General features: G+C 43.6%; 1 protein-coding gene across 2 annotated transcripts in view; it reads left to right on the top strand.

The window, feature by feature from the left end:
• CTNNAL1 (catenin alpha like 1) overlaps positions 1-14,688 on the top strand; it is a 229,331-nt gene that overhangs the window by 109,488 nt on the left and 105,155 nt on the right. The gene's annotated exons all lie outside the window — the stretch shown is intronic.

The raw sequence follows: 14,688 nt of genomic DNA, 5'->3' as shown, positions 1-14,688 counted from the left end.
TCTCTGACCTGCTGTTCACAGCAGCAGTTCAAGTAAAATGATTTTACTGTTTTTTTTTTTTATTGTTTTTTGTTTTCTTTTGGTATATTTTTCCAGATACTATATCTTTCTTTTTTTATTAGTGAAAAGTAAAAAGATAACACATTTGCCTTTTCTGATGCTGTTAGTGTATAAATATGTATATCTGAGTGCATAAACAATATGCCTGTAAAGCATTTCTGTTTCTCAGTGTCTTTAGCTGATGAAGATGACCTGTCCCCCGCACATTCTTTTTATACCATTGTCTTTGTACATAAAAGAAGAAATGCCCTTGTAATCTTTATTCATCGTGTCCTTGCTAAAAAAATTGTCAAAGTACAGATTTTGTTTTGTAACATTTTATTAGAGAGACTTTCCTCCATTACTTGTGTAAATAGATTCTCAGCCATAGCAAACAACTCTGTATGAGCCAATATTTATTCCTTGTACATCATTCATTACTAATACAACAGCTAAGATGTGGCTTCGCTGATAATTCTAAGACAAACAGCTTCTGTATTGTGCATGAATTACATTTCAGCATTTCTTGCTTATAGAAGATCGATGGTGGTGAAGAAGGATGGCCTTTTCTTTGTGACCTGAGGACTCTAAGAATTCTAGAAAGCTACACTGCAGTCAAGTTATCGTGCCAAACTGCAGATCCTATTTTATTTACACGCTAAAGTGATTACGCAACCACATTTACAATAGTACTTCGCCTTTATTATGCTGTATAAGGGACTGAAATGATGATGTTTTAAAATTAATTTTCAAAATTATTTCTATGAAAACCAAATGGAAATAAAAAAAGAAAAAGCTATTGTCAGTGCTTTATCAAAGAGGCAAATGTGCCCTGGCCTTTGCAGGTTTTACTTATTTTTGAAGGAAGCTAAATGGAAACTGCCCCAAAACTTTGCCATCAGTTGCCTAAATAATACCACTATATAATGCTAAACAAAAAAAAGCCTGTGTAATACTGCAATATAATGCCTACAAATTACCAGGGCCAAAATAAGATTTCCACTTACTTTTACCTTTTTGTTGCAAAAGGGACCCCAGGTTGACTACAAACAAAGATGTCAAATGAGCTGCACCTCCAAAAATACATCTTTATTAGAAATACCATTTGAATAACAGACAATCAGGTTAAACTTTAAACACACGACATCAGGGGTCTCAAACTCAAATTATCTGGGGGCCACTGGAGTGCTGCTGGTCCGCATGCGCCCCTCACATATAATGCCCCCATCATGTGCCCCTCACATATAATGCCCCCATCATGTGCCCCTCACATATAATGCCCCCATCATGTGCCCCTCACATATAATGCCCCCATCATGCGCCCCTCACATATAATGCCCCCATCATGCGCCCCTCACATATAATGCCCCCATCATGCGCTCCTCACATATAATGCGCCCCTCACATATAATGCCCCCCTCACATATAATGCCCCCATCATGCGCCCCTCATCATCCACTAGCAACCCCCCTCCCTATTCCCCCTACCCCCCCTATGGTAGTAGCATGAGCTTGACAGATGATGGTGGGTGCTACTTCTGGGGGGGAGCATTAGGAAGGCAGCAGTTTCCCCACACTAGAAGGTAGCAGTTTCCCTACTTTTGGAAGGTTGCATTTTCCCCACATTGGGAAGGTTGCGGTTCCCCCCACATTAGGAAGGTAGCTGTTCCCCCCACATTAGGAAGGTAGAAGTTTCCCCCACATTAGGTAGCATTGTGTCCCCCACATTAGGTAGCATTGTGTCCCCCACATTAGGTAGCATTGTGTCCCCCACATTAGGTAGCATTGTGTCCCCCACATTAGGTAGCATTGTGTCCCCCACATTAGGTAGCATTGTGTCTCCCACATTAGGTAGCATTAGGAACACGCAGACACACTTATCTGTCCTGCGCTGCGCTTCTCCTCTCCGGCGGCGGCCTGACGAGTTATGTCACTGAAGTCCTCCTGCGCGGGTCTGCGGAGGGTCGTCACACGCGCGACATCCCTCATCAGATCTGGGCCTGTCGGCCAGCCAGCCAACTGGAGACTATGGGGAGGAGGGCGGGGTAAGGGAAGGTTATGGGCTCTATTGGACGGGGGTGAAGTCTTCTGGCATTTAGCACTGCTTGCCCGAAGCAGGGCTAAATGCCTAAAGAAGTCACCTGTCTGGTACCCGGAACTGCATGATCCGGGTGTCGGACAATACAAGTTAAACTACCCTGGTGCGGGCCGCAAATGGCCTAAGGGTCGGGAGTTTGAGACCCCTGCACTACATTGTCCACAGTTATTGAAATAGGAAGTTACCACACATACAGATGAATCACATTCACAGGTACTGCTGATTTTTAAAAAGGCACATGAAAATGTGAGCCTATTACAACTATGCCTGTACCTTTTTAAAGTGAATGTGTGTCCTGTTGTCCAAACGAGCAGTTAGTCCTGGCACAGTAAAGAACAGTACAGTACTGCGCTATACTGTGGAGAGGTGCTATCAGACAGCTGATCAGTGCATCTACTTTAATACAGGGGTTTTACCAGTGGAATGCACATTCTGATAAGTTGGGGTCTTTCAGCCATTCACACAAACCATGGATTCAGACTGTTTCTGGCATTGTATGTGAAGTATGGTTTCAAATTACCATGGTCCAGGAAAGCACTTTGTATGTTGAAAATATTGTAACCTGAGGCCATTGTAACTCCAAGTGTTGTCACCTTTCACTGTACTACTGTATGTGATAAGGAGAGAATAATGCTGTCAAGTAGGGCTGGGCAGTATGACCAAATATGTATAAGGGTGCTTTCACACCACTTTTTGTACTTACGGTTCCCGAATACGGCTGGGAGGAGAGGGCGGGGCTTAATCGCGGCGCCCGCACTCGGGAACCGTATTTAATGCATGTCTATGAGCCGACCGGAGTGAACCGCAGCCTCCGGTCGGCTGTGTTTTCGGCCGTATGCGGTTTCCCGACCGCAGGCAAAATCGTGGTCAACCGCGTTTTTGCCTACGGTCGGGAAACCGCACACGGCCGAAAACGCAGCCGACTGGAGGCTGCGGTTCACTCCGGTCGGCTCATAGACATGCATTAAATACGGTTCCCGAATACGGCGCCGCGATTGAGCCCCGCCCCCCTCCTCCCAGCTGTATACGGGAACCGTAAGTACAAAACGTGGTGTGAAAGTACCCTATCACAGTATTTTTTTTAACTTAGGGCAGTTCCACGGTATATAACGGTATTTTCATAGTCGACTTCTTACATGACCGTGAGCTCAGCCTATCACTAGCCGGGGCGGGGCATCGCTCCGGCCGGTGGTAGGCTGACGGCTGTCCTCCCCCGTCCCCAGCGTGCGGCCAAGGTGGGGGAGTTAAAAGTTTATTTTCTGTATCTTTTGCAGCCAGGGCATAGGGATACAGCGTACAGCAGTGGTCTCAAACCTGTGGACCTCCAGCTGTTGCAAAACTACAGCTCCCAGCATGCCCGCACAGCCGTTGGCTGTCCGGGCATACTGGGAGTTGTAGTTTTGCAACAGCTGGAGTTCCGCAGGTTGGAGACCACTGGCGTACAGTGAGTTCCAGTGCCCGGCGGCCCCCAACAAAGAGGAGGAGGGCAGTGCTTGTCATCTGTGAGTAGTACCCCGCTGGATGGGCTGATAATTAATTGGGGGGAGGGGGAACAGCGCTGGCGGGTAACATAGGGTTAGTTCCCCGATGTGGGGACAGCGCTGCGCTAGGCTGATAATACATTCCCGAGGGGGAGGGGCCCAACCAGTATTGCGGTATGGGGGAAGATTCATATCGTGCAGCCCAAAAAAATCGGTATTCGGTATGAACCGGTATACCGCCCAGCCCTACTGTCAAGTGATCCATTCGGAACAGGAAGTGTCAGCTTAGTTTTAGGCTTATTGGTCAGAATAAAAACTGCAAAGAAAATCCACTGTACATCACTGTTGCCTGCAGGCATTTATTATTCTACCGCCCCTTAGCAAACAAACTACTTTTTGTCATAGCCAAATATTTGAAATTGACACAATTTTTCTGCACCCCAGTTCGTACTTTCTTGCATAATTGAGTCTCTTGATTGTTTCTATGTCGAAGGTATGGCTTTGTGGCCACAGTTCTTAAGTGAAGGACACTTCTTGTCCATCTTCTTCGAAGAGTAGGTTGTACCTGGCTCTTACTGGTTTCTGCCAGTTCTGAGCTGATGGCACTGCTGGACATCAGCATTATTAGGGAGATTTATCATGCCCATGGCAACCAATCAGATAGCTTCATTAATGTTTAAAAAGACCTCTGAAAAATAAGACACAATCTGATTGGTTGCTATAGACAACTGGTCAACTTTTCCTCTTCACAGGTTTTAATAAATCTTCCCAGATGTGTCTTTGATTTTATGCATTAAAATTTCTTGGCAGACCACTGCATTTATAGTCCTCAACACAGGGCTTGCCCAAGACATAGTGATGCCTGGGTCCAAGAATGAAATGCTGCAATCCCACCAAAAAGCCCCCCCCCCCCCCCCCCCACACACACACACACACACACAATACAGTGACCATATAGAGGTGTATACCAGCTGCATACAGGATCTGTATACAATATGTGATTATATACAGGACCATTTATTGGTATATACCAGCTGTACACAGGTTCAGCATACCATATATCTCTGTGCCATTTCAATTGAAATAGCACAGAAGGGATTGGGAATTGAGATGGCCCCTTTGATCCCCCCCCCTTGTGCCATTCTAATTACCCCCTATGCCATTTCATTCCCAATCCTCCCCCCTGTGCCATTTTAATTACTCCCTCTCTGATTCCCCCCCCCCCGTGCCATTTTAACTACCCATAAAATACCCCTGTGCCATTTCATTAACCTCCTCCCCCCCTGTGCCATTTCATTAACCCCCCCCTTCTCCCCTGTGACATTTCATTAACCCCCCACCCCCACCCCCTCCGATGCCGCCTCACCTGCCCAGGCCTGGTCCAGGCTGCAGATTGTGAGACTGCGTCACAGGGCAGGGCCAGGCAGCTGGTCTTCTTTGCGCCAGCAGTGCGCGGGCTCTGTGATGACGAGTGACATCCCCTGCGCAACATCAGGGGCATCACTTGTCATCCAGAGCCGACCAGTGCTCACTGCATACATTTAGAATGGTGAGGTGGTGAACGGCCACAACATGTGTCCCGGTGCAAGTCGTGGGACCCATTTTTTTTTTTTCCCCCTTATTACCACATCATGTTCCCGAACCATGATGTGGTAATTTAAAAATAAATAAATGTAAAAAAAATCTCGGCCAGCAAAGTGCCGCTCCTAAAAAGTGCCGCCTAGGTCCATTGGTCCCACCGGGTCCTATGGTAGGGCCGGCCCTGGTCCTCAACACTGTCAATATCTTTGTGTTTCTTCAAAAGAACTTGAACAACACATCTTGAAACCCCAGTCAGCTTTTGAATTCCTTGTCGGTAGAGACCTTGCTGATGCAGTATAACTACCTTGTCTTGTTGCTTTGCTCAGTCTTGCTATAGTGTATGACCTGTGACATGAAACGGTGTTCCACGATCTCACTTTTATAGCAGAGTTAAAGGCTGTGTTTGATAAGCACTACTGTTGCCATACCGTGCCCAGTTTTATAGAAAATGACCAAAATTGCTCTGACAGTACCTCCAATAAGACACAATTTGTGAACACAGACTTAGGCTGCATTCACATCTCATTTTGTACATACGGGTGCTGGATCCGGCTGGGGGAGGGGCAAACTGGCGCTCCCGTACCCCAGCCGGATCAGCCGTGACTCCATTTACTTTAATGAGCCGACCGGAGTCAAACGGTGACTCCGATCAGCTCAGTTTTGACCCGTATGCATTTTTGGACCGGACCTAAAACCGTAGTATACTACGGTTTTAGGTCCGGTCCAAAACCGCATACGGGTCAAAACTGAGCTGACCGGAGTCACCTTTTGACTCCGGTCGACTCATTAAAGTAAATGGAGCCACGGGCTGATCCGGCTGGGGTACGGGAGCGCCCGGTTTGCCCCTCCCCCAGCCGGATCCGCCACCCGTATGTACAAAACGAGATGTGAATGCAGCCTTAGCCTCCAACACAGATGTTTCAGTTTCATTAAATAATGGTTTATACCTACATAATAAATGATCATTATCACCTGTTTGGTGTAACTGGGGAATCATACCTCTGATTTAGTTTAAGTGAACCTAGAATAATTAATTTTGTTTTGAAGTCAAAGGGAGGTAACGCCAAATATTGATTTAAAGGGGTACTCCAGTGAAAAACAATTTTTTTTAAATCAACTGTTGCCAGAACGTTAAACAGATTTGTCAATTACTTCTATTTAAAAATCTTAATCCTTCCAGTACTTCAGCTGCTGTATGCTCCATAGGAAGTTCATTTCTTTTAAAATTATTTTTCTGTCTGACCACAGTGCTCTTTGCTGACACCTCAGTCTGTCTTGGGAACTGTCCAGAGCAAATCCCCATAGTAAACCTCTCCTGCTCTTGACAGTTCCTGAGACAGACAGAGATGTCAGCAGAGAGCACTGTGGTCAGATAGAAAAGAAATTTAAAAAGAAAAGAATTTCCTCTGTAGTATACAGCAGCTAAGTACTGGAAGGATTAAAAGGATTAAGATTTTTAAATAGAAAGTTAAACAGATATGTAAATTACTTCTGACAACAGTTGATTTAAAAAAAAAAAAAGTTTTCCACCGGAGTACCCCTTTAATTTATATTCTATTTATTCACTTTGCATTCTGTTAATTGATAAATTCATTTTGAAGGAGCTGTTACTATGCAGCATTATCTCCACAGTAATTATTTCCAACGTGGAACCTGTTGTATGTTGCTGTTCATATAAGGTTGAAGTTGCATAATTTTAGAGTGGACATTTTTTTTTTTTTTTTTTTTTTTTAAATACATAAAACCATAGAATCTAAAGTGGATGAACTTTTTTTTTTTCTCATGACTGTATATGTTGAGCACATTTATTTTTTTTGGGCCTCTGTAATTTACACTTTCACATGTGGTCCCTGAGCTGAAGTTTTGCTTGCAGAACCTCAGAAGGGTGACAGTGGATGGTTCATCTAATCTATCAAACAGTAGAAAAGCCCAGGAATCTGACTGCCACATTCCCGAAATAACTTGGTCTGCAGATTTTCTCCAGCTTGTGTTCACTTTTTCATCATCAGCAAGCAGGTTGTCAGTCAGGATTTCATGCAATAACAATCCCTTTTTCCGCTTCTGGGCTATTTCAAAGCCTCCCCCTGCTTCAGTGGCCTCAGGGTGGGTTGTGTTTCCAGGCTCCATGCCAGGGCTGGTCATGTTTTGTGGATTACATTGTTTTGGCTCATTTTCTTTGTGACAGGATGATGAGCAGGGATTTGTGACACACTATTTACAGCATTTCGTATGTTTTTGTTTTGAATCCTTGTCATGTCTACATGTTCCACAAGCTAACCTTTACAGAGCCCAGGTATGTCACTGTCACTCAACCCAAGTAGGCAGCTGGCTCCAGCGATTCTCTGTACAGGCAGTCACTGGGATATGATACAAAAATAAGCTACCCAGAATGGGAATACAATTTTTTATTGCTGTACATTTAGTAAAACATGCATATTTTTTTTGCTGTATCGTAGTGGTTAGAGATGATCACATTTTTGAAAAATTTGATTTGGCCGATTCACAAAATTCAGTTCAGTCAGAATTTATTTGCGGTGAATCGCTATTAAAAACGGATATTTCTGGGCTACAAAGAGCTCCAATAGGGGTGTAGAACACTTTGCCTTGTCTTAACACGCATAGAGAGTGTACTGTGCAAGAGGAGACCATATAGTGCCTGAATGTCACAGCGTGGATGTGGTGGCAGCATGAGCAGACCATATAGTGGCTGAATGACCCAGCATGGAGGTGGCAAGTCTGACAAGACCATAGGGCCTCACAATTGAAAAGATTAAAGATATTTTTTAACATTTAAATTGACTATTTCAAATAGATGAACCTAAAAAGTTTTATTTAATGTGCCAGCAGCATGAGGAGACCACATGGCGGCACAGGGACACAGCCTGGAGGTGGCAGCAGCATGAGGAGACCATAATCTGGCAGAATGACACAGCCTGGAGTTGGCAGAAGCAAGAGGAGACCATATAGTGTCTGAATTACATAGCCTGCATCTGGCATCAACTTGAGGAGAACATATGGGGGCTGAATGAGACAGCCTGGAGCTGGCATCAGCAGAGGAGAACATATGGTTGGCAGAATGAGACAACCTGCAGGTGGCATCAGCAGCATCAGGAGTCCTGAAAGTGACCCAGTGACAGAGTGGGGCGGTGGATGGCAATACTAGTACCCGGGGAGGAAGGTGGGTTAAAAAAAGAACTTGACATAAAATTTGTGGCATCAGGTGGGTGGCAGGATCAGAATAGAAGCTGAGGCAGGCAGAAGAAAAGGTCTCTTTTGTAAAAGTGTTAGTGTGCACAAGTAAGTATTGAGGATATGCATTACGTAAAACTGAACTTTGAATAATCTTACAATACAGGAATATGGGTGCACTACTGTGGTAGATGTTTACAATGACATTGGCTATCCCTCAACACTGATGTTAAAATTGAGACATTCGCCAGTATATCCTTATATGAAGGACATACCAGAGCCCGCACACCAACGCCAAGGTTTCTCAAATGGTGCGGGACCTAATGCTAAACCTACCTGTGCCTGATAAGCAAAACAGGGGTTAGTGGTGTGCGGGCTCTGGTATGTTCTTCATATAAGGATATACTGGCGAATGTCTCAATTTTAACATCAGTGTTGAGGGATAGCCAATGTCATTGTATACATCTACCACAGTAGTGCACCCATATTCCTATATTGTATTATTCTAATTGTTATACATCCACACCATCTATCTGGTGTAGGATTCTATTGTGGCACTTGTAGTCCGCTGCAGGCATCCTCCATTGTATGCATTTTTATGCTGGGGATCGCCCCTAGCAACGGACTACAAGGGCAGGATCTGCTCCCCCAATATAAATGCACAACCGCATTTGGGGTTGAGCACCTCCAGCCATTTGAGACCACGTTTTTTTTGTTTCTTTGAATAATCTTAGCATAAAATATATGTACCTAATTATTATTTTTTATTTAACAGTCGGAAAGGTGTGCAAAAAACACCATGTGCCACCTACACCACCAAGTATTGATGTGTTGCAAAGACCTCTTAAAGGTGGAAGGGAACAACGTAAGGCCCTACTCTCGCACTATTAATTCTCTTCTTGGCAAGTGTTACTCGCCCTAAAAGGGTGGCCCCCTACTGGAACCTCACCCTATTTCCACCTACAAACACTGCCATTTCCCAGGGTTTTTAGGTGGAAATAGGGAAATGTTCCCGTGTGGGGCTGCCCTTTTTTAGACTAGTAACACTTTCCTTGAAAAGGTGGAAGGGAACAACGTATTGTCCATTGTAGCAGGTGGGGGTAAAAATTTCCCCTGTAAGACCCTACACTCGCTCTATTAATTCCCATCTTGGAAGTGTTACTTGCCCTAAAAAAGTGCGGCCACACACAGTAACTCTTCCTATTTCCACTTAAAAACCCTGGGAAATGGCAGTGTTTATAGGGGAAAATAGGGAGAGGTTCCTGTGTGGGGCCGCCCTTTTTAGGTCAAGTAACACTTGCCAAGAAGGAAATTAATAATGCGAGAGTAGGGCTTTACAGGGGAAGTTTTCAACCCCACCGGTTACTATGGACCATTGTTCCCTTCCACTTTTTTAGAGGTCTTTGCATCACATCAATACTTTTGCACACCTTTCCTTTTCTTAGGATAAAATATGTGGACCCCAATTTTTTTCATAAGAAAAGTTTGTTTTAGCTAATGCATTTCCTTAATACATACTTGTGGTCTGATGTGGAGGAGTTTCTCCAATTTCTGGGAGCAGCATCTCAAATATGTTTTGCACTATCCATATTTGTGAAGTGTTGGTGTGGCACCATGGTCAATCTACTCTGATGCATCAGGTATTGGTGGGGGGAAATACTGGCTGAGCCATGCCTGATTCATCTTCACAAAGGTCAATCTCTCGTCATTTTAGGTGGATAGACAAGTTCTCCTTGGGGTTACTATGGCCCCCGCTGCACTAAACACCCACTCTGATGGCACACTACTGGCCGGACAGGACAGCTTTTCCAGGGCAAACTCTATTTGCGGCCACAAATAAAGTTTGGCTGCCAGGAAGTCAAGCAGATCTTGAAAGTGTGTTGGCATGGGCATGTCATGGCATGCCACCACCTGCTGGTTCAGGTCTTGCTCCAGGTCTACCTGCTGCTGATGAGTTGCTTTACTCATAAGCTACTCATCAGCAACTGTAGACTCAGGCTGTTGCTGAAGGAGCTGGTACTGCTCCTGCCATCCCACCCCTCTCCAGCAGCCATGGCAGTGGAAGGTGAGCACAAAGGGCCCCCCTGAGTCAGACCTGCGAGAGGATGGATGATGGTGCAGATAGGCATCGGTCAACTGGCTAGGTAGGATTTCTCTGTAGTAGGTCAGTTTGTCCTCCCTCTTAGTAAGTATAAAAAAGGCCCCATTTTGTGCCGATAGCAAGGCTCCAATAAGGTGGAGAGCCAAAAGTCATCCCGCTGCTGAATGGTGACAAATCGGCAGTCACTACGCAAGCAAGTGCTCATGCATCGTGCCATTTGTGCAAGTTACTCAGAGGGACTCCCTGCCTCCATCCCCACTGCATACTGCCACAGTGTGTTTGGGTCCTCTGTCTCGCCTTCCTCATAAGCCTCTGGCTGCTCCTGCTCCTCCTCTCCTGTCCGATGACTAGAAAAACTGCCCATTTGCTAAACCTAAACTGTTCTCCTCTGTGCCCCTCCCCCTCCTCCTCCTTTTCCTGTTCAGCCCCCAGAGGGCTCATGTGGCTGTGAGATGTAGGCACCACGTCTCCAGTGCCCTGACCAACAATCGTTTCCAACACATGTTGTAGTAAATGAAGCAGTGGAATTGACATTGTTCATCCTGGCAACTGACTAATAATGTGACTTCCTTAAAGGGCCTGAGCAAACGGCATGTGCCACGTATTTGCTGCCACTCGTTGACATAAAAAAAGCAAGACTACATTTTGCCAAAATGAACTTGAGTAAGCCAAAATCCTTCTAGGAAAATGTCTTGTGGACAGATGAGACAAGATAGAGCTTTAAACCACATCATTCTACTGTTTACTGAAAACAGAATGAGGCCTACAAAGAAAAGAACACAGTACCTACAGTGAAATATGGTGGAGGTTCAATTATGTTTTGGGATTGTTTTGCTGCCTCTGGCACTAGGTGCCTTGTGTGCAAAGCATCATGAAATCTGAGGATTACCAATGGATTTTGGGTCGCACTGTACAGCCCAGTGTCAGACAGCTGGGATTGCGTCCGAGAACCTGGGTCTTCCAGCAGGACAAGGACCCCAAACATATCTCAAAAAGCACCCAGAAATGGATGGCAACAAAGCGCTGTAGAGTTCTGAAGTGGCCAGCAATGAGTCCAGATCTAAATCCTATTGAACACCTGTGAGAGATCTTAAAATTGCTGTTGGGAAAAGGCGCCCTTCCAATAAGAGAGACCTGGAGCAGTTTGCTAAGGAAGAGTGGTCCAACATTCCGAATCTTATTGATGGTTATAGGAAGCGACAGATTTCAGTTATTTTTTTCCAAAGGGTGTGCAACCAAATATTAAATTAAGGGTGCCAATAATTTTGTCAGCCCATTTTTGGAGTTTGGTGTGACATTATGTCCAATTTGCTTTTTTTTCCTCCCTTTTTTGGTTTAGTTCCAATACGCACAAAGGGAATTTACATGCGTAAAGCAAAATATGTTACTGCAATCCTTTTCTGTGAGAAATACTTTCAGGGGTGCCAACATTTACGGCCATGACTGTAACATTTACAAAGTAATCACACCTCTTTTGTATTTTCTTACCTTTAGAGACATTTTTTCATTGACCCAGACTAGTCTTAATCCACAGAGCATAATTCTGACACCAGTATGCTTTACCGTAGAGGGTATTGACAAGGTGATACGTGTTGCCCCACAGCCTTCAGACACACACTATGCTGCAGAACATTATATACCTTCCCTAAGATTTTGCCTCATTTCTACCTCTAAGGCTTACAGACAGTTGTTTTGCTTTTGTTGTTTTGATGTTGCTGTAACATATTACCACACTGTGCAAATACACTTTTATAGCATTTGAACTGAATACTGTACTAAATGTGATGTCAGTTATTATTATTTTTATATAAATGCTGGTTTTTCCCACCTCCTCTGAACAATCCAATGTTATTGTAATAAAATTTTTGGTAGTTTGATCATGACCTGAGTGCAACTAATCTCATTTCCATTAGAGGAGGTTTGTTTTAAATAAGAGAACAATACGAGGGAGGATGATTTGTACAACCTACTGAGAACATGCCAACAGTGAATATTTGAAAAATTATTCATGATATTTGCTCTTTGTGTCAGAAAATAAAAAACTCAAGACCAATACGGTAAATTGGATTGTATGTAATGCTCTTTTATTTTTATTTTATTCTATTTTTTTTTTATGGCATAATGTCTTACACAAGGAAATTTGTCTGTGCTTTGAGTGTTCGGGGATTTCGAACTGCTTTTTTTTTTTTTATTTTATTTTTTTTATATATAATGCTGCTGCGTGCGTGAGTTAAGAAGTAGTATCTAATACACACAACTCTGCTGGAAGCTAATAGGCTGAAGCTTCCTAGAGAGAAATCTTTTCACTTCATTCTGCAGAACGGGAAGCTCAGGTATCCTCAGTGTTATTACAGGAATAGTCAATGAGAGGGATCCTTGTAGAGGAAAGGTTTTATCTGGTTTCACAGAGCTTTCTATAAAAGTTAAAAGAAAATAATAATCCTCACCACATAACAAATAAATATATAAATTGAAGTATCTGCATTGAAGATTATTTGTAAATTCAACATTGCCATTTAATTAGTTCAACTAAGTAATTTTGTAATAAAAAATTGTGCATGTTAGAGGGTTATTCCCATCATAGACCTTTAGGCTAGAGCTACACTATGAATTTTTGTAGCGCTACAAGATTTAGTGTAACTGAGTGACAGCTGCTTTCCTCTAGACAGCATTGAACTCAATTGTTTTGTACTGCAGCTGTAGCTCCATAGTTAAAATCAACAAGTAGCGGTACAAAAAGTTCAACACTACTAAGCACAAATATCTTGTGTGCAGAACATTTTTGGCTGTGTGCCAGAAACGCTCTGCTTCTGTCAGGAAAACCCTGTGCAGAACACTACTAAGTGCCAAAGATTGTGTGTGCAGATGGGAGACACTTGCAAAAGGTCTACCAAGACTATATCATGCCAACAATCTGGACTTTGTGGCATAGTGACCAGAAAGAAGCCTCTCCTCAGTAAAAGACACACAAAAGCTCATTTGGAGTTTACAAAAAAAAAAAAAAACAGACTGGTGCAGTATGATGAAACGGAGTTGAACTCTTTGGCCTCAATTCTAACGTCACATCTGGAGGAAACCCGGCATAGCTCATCACCTGCCTAATACCATCCCTACAGTGAAGCATAGTGGTGGCAGCACCATTCTAGGGTGGTGTATTTTTGTGGCTGGGGCAGGTTGAGGGAAAGCTGAATGGAGCAAAGTTCAGAGATATGTTTAATAAAATCCTGATACAGAGTTCTCTGGGCTAAAAATTTGCTTTCCAACATGACAATGACCCTTAGCACAGAGCCAAGATAACACAGGATAAACTTGAGAACAACTGTATTGATGTTTTTTTTTTTAAGTGTCTCAGCCAGAGACCTGACTTGAACTCAGTTGACCATCTCTGGAGAGACCTGAAAATGGCTGTCTACCAATGGTCCCTATCCAATCTGACATAGCATGCCAAAATTTATGTATGCAATCTTTGTGGCATGATACCAAAGAAGGCTGTAATTGCTGCCAGAGTTTCAATAGCAAGGGATAAATAGACAGCCTGGCACTGCTATTTCACACACCTGTGGACTTCCTTATAGTATGACACAATATTGCAGTATCCAAGTATATGTGTAAGTGGTGATGGTGCTAAGCTTGCGTGAGAGCTTGAAGTACATCTACAAATCCAGAGAAAGAAAGTGACTCAAGGGCACTCACCATGTTTGTTGCTTCTTCGGTGCTCTTTATTTCATGTCACATACAGACAAGATGCAGGAAGGCGATATAAGGGAGGTGTTTCCGGGCTATGGACCCGTCTCGCGCTACAAACGCTTCATAAGGCCCCTTACTGACGTAACAGGTAGAAAGGTGTGCTTTAAAAAGGACCACACTGGAAGGGTATCTCAGGTAACAGGTAACATACATTCTTTTGAATAAACAAGGTAATGAAAAGCTGTGAAGAAAAACATCATCTTACAGGGTAAGTTCTTTTTTGCACAACAAATCTCTACCTCCTGGCATGATGGCTATGCTTTGGTATCAATCGACGATGATGCGGGTATACAGGCTCTCCATCGTTTTTTAGCACATACTGATAAATCTCAAGAGTTTATTGATTTTGTTGCAGATGCGGTTAAATTCATTTTGGAGAACAATAATTTTGTTTATGCTGAGAGATGGTATAGGCAATTAAGAGGCACGCCCATCTCGTGCAGTTATTCCAAT

This window comes from Hyla sarda, chromosome 5 (assembly GCF_029499605.1).
Source record: "Hyla sarda isolate aHylSar1 chromosome 5, aHylSar1.hap1, whole genome shotgun sequence".
Classification (NCBI taxonomy): Eukaryota; Metazoa; Chordata; class Amphibia; order Anura; family Hylidae; genus Hyla; species Hyla sarda.
This window is presented reverse-complemented; position numbering and strand designations above follow the sequence as displayed.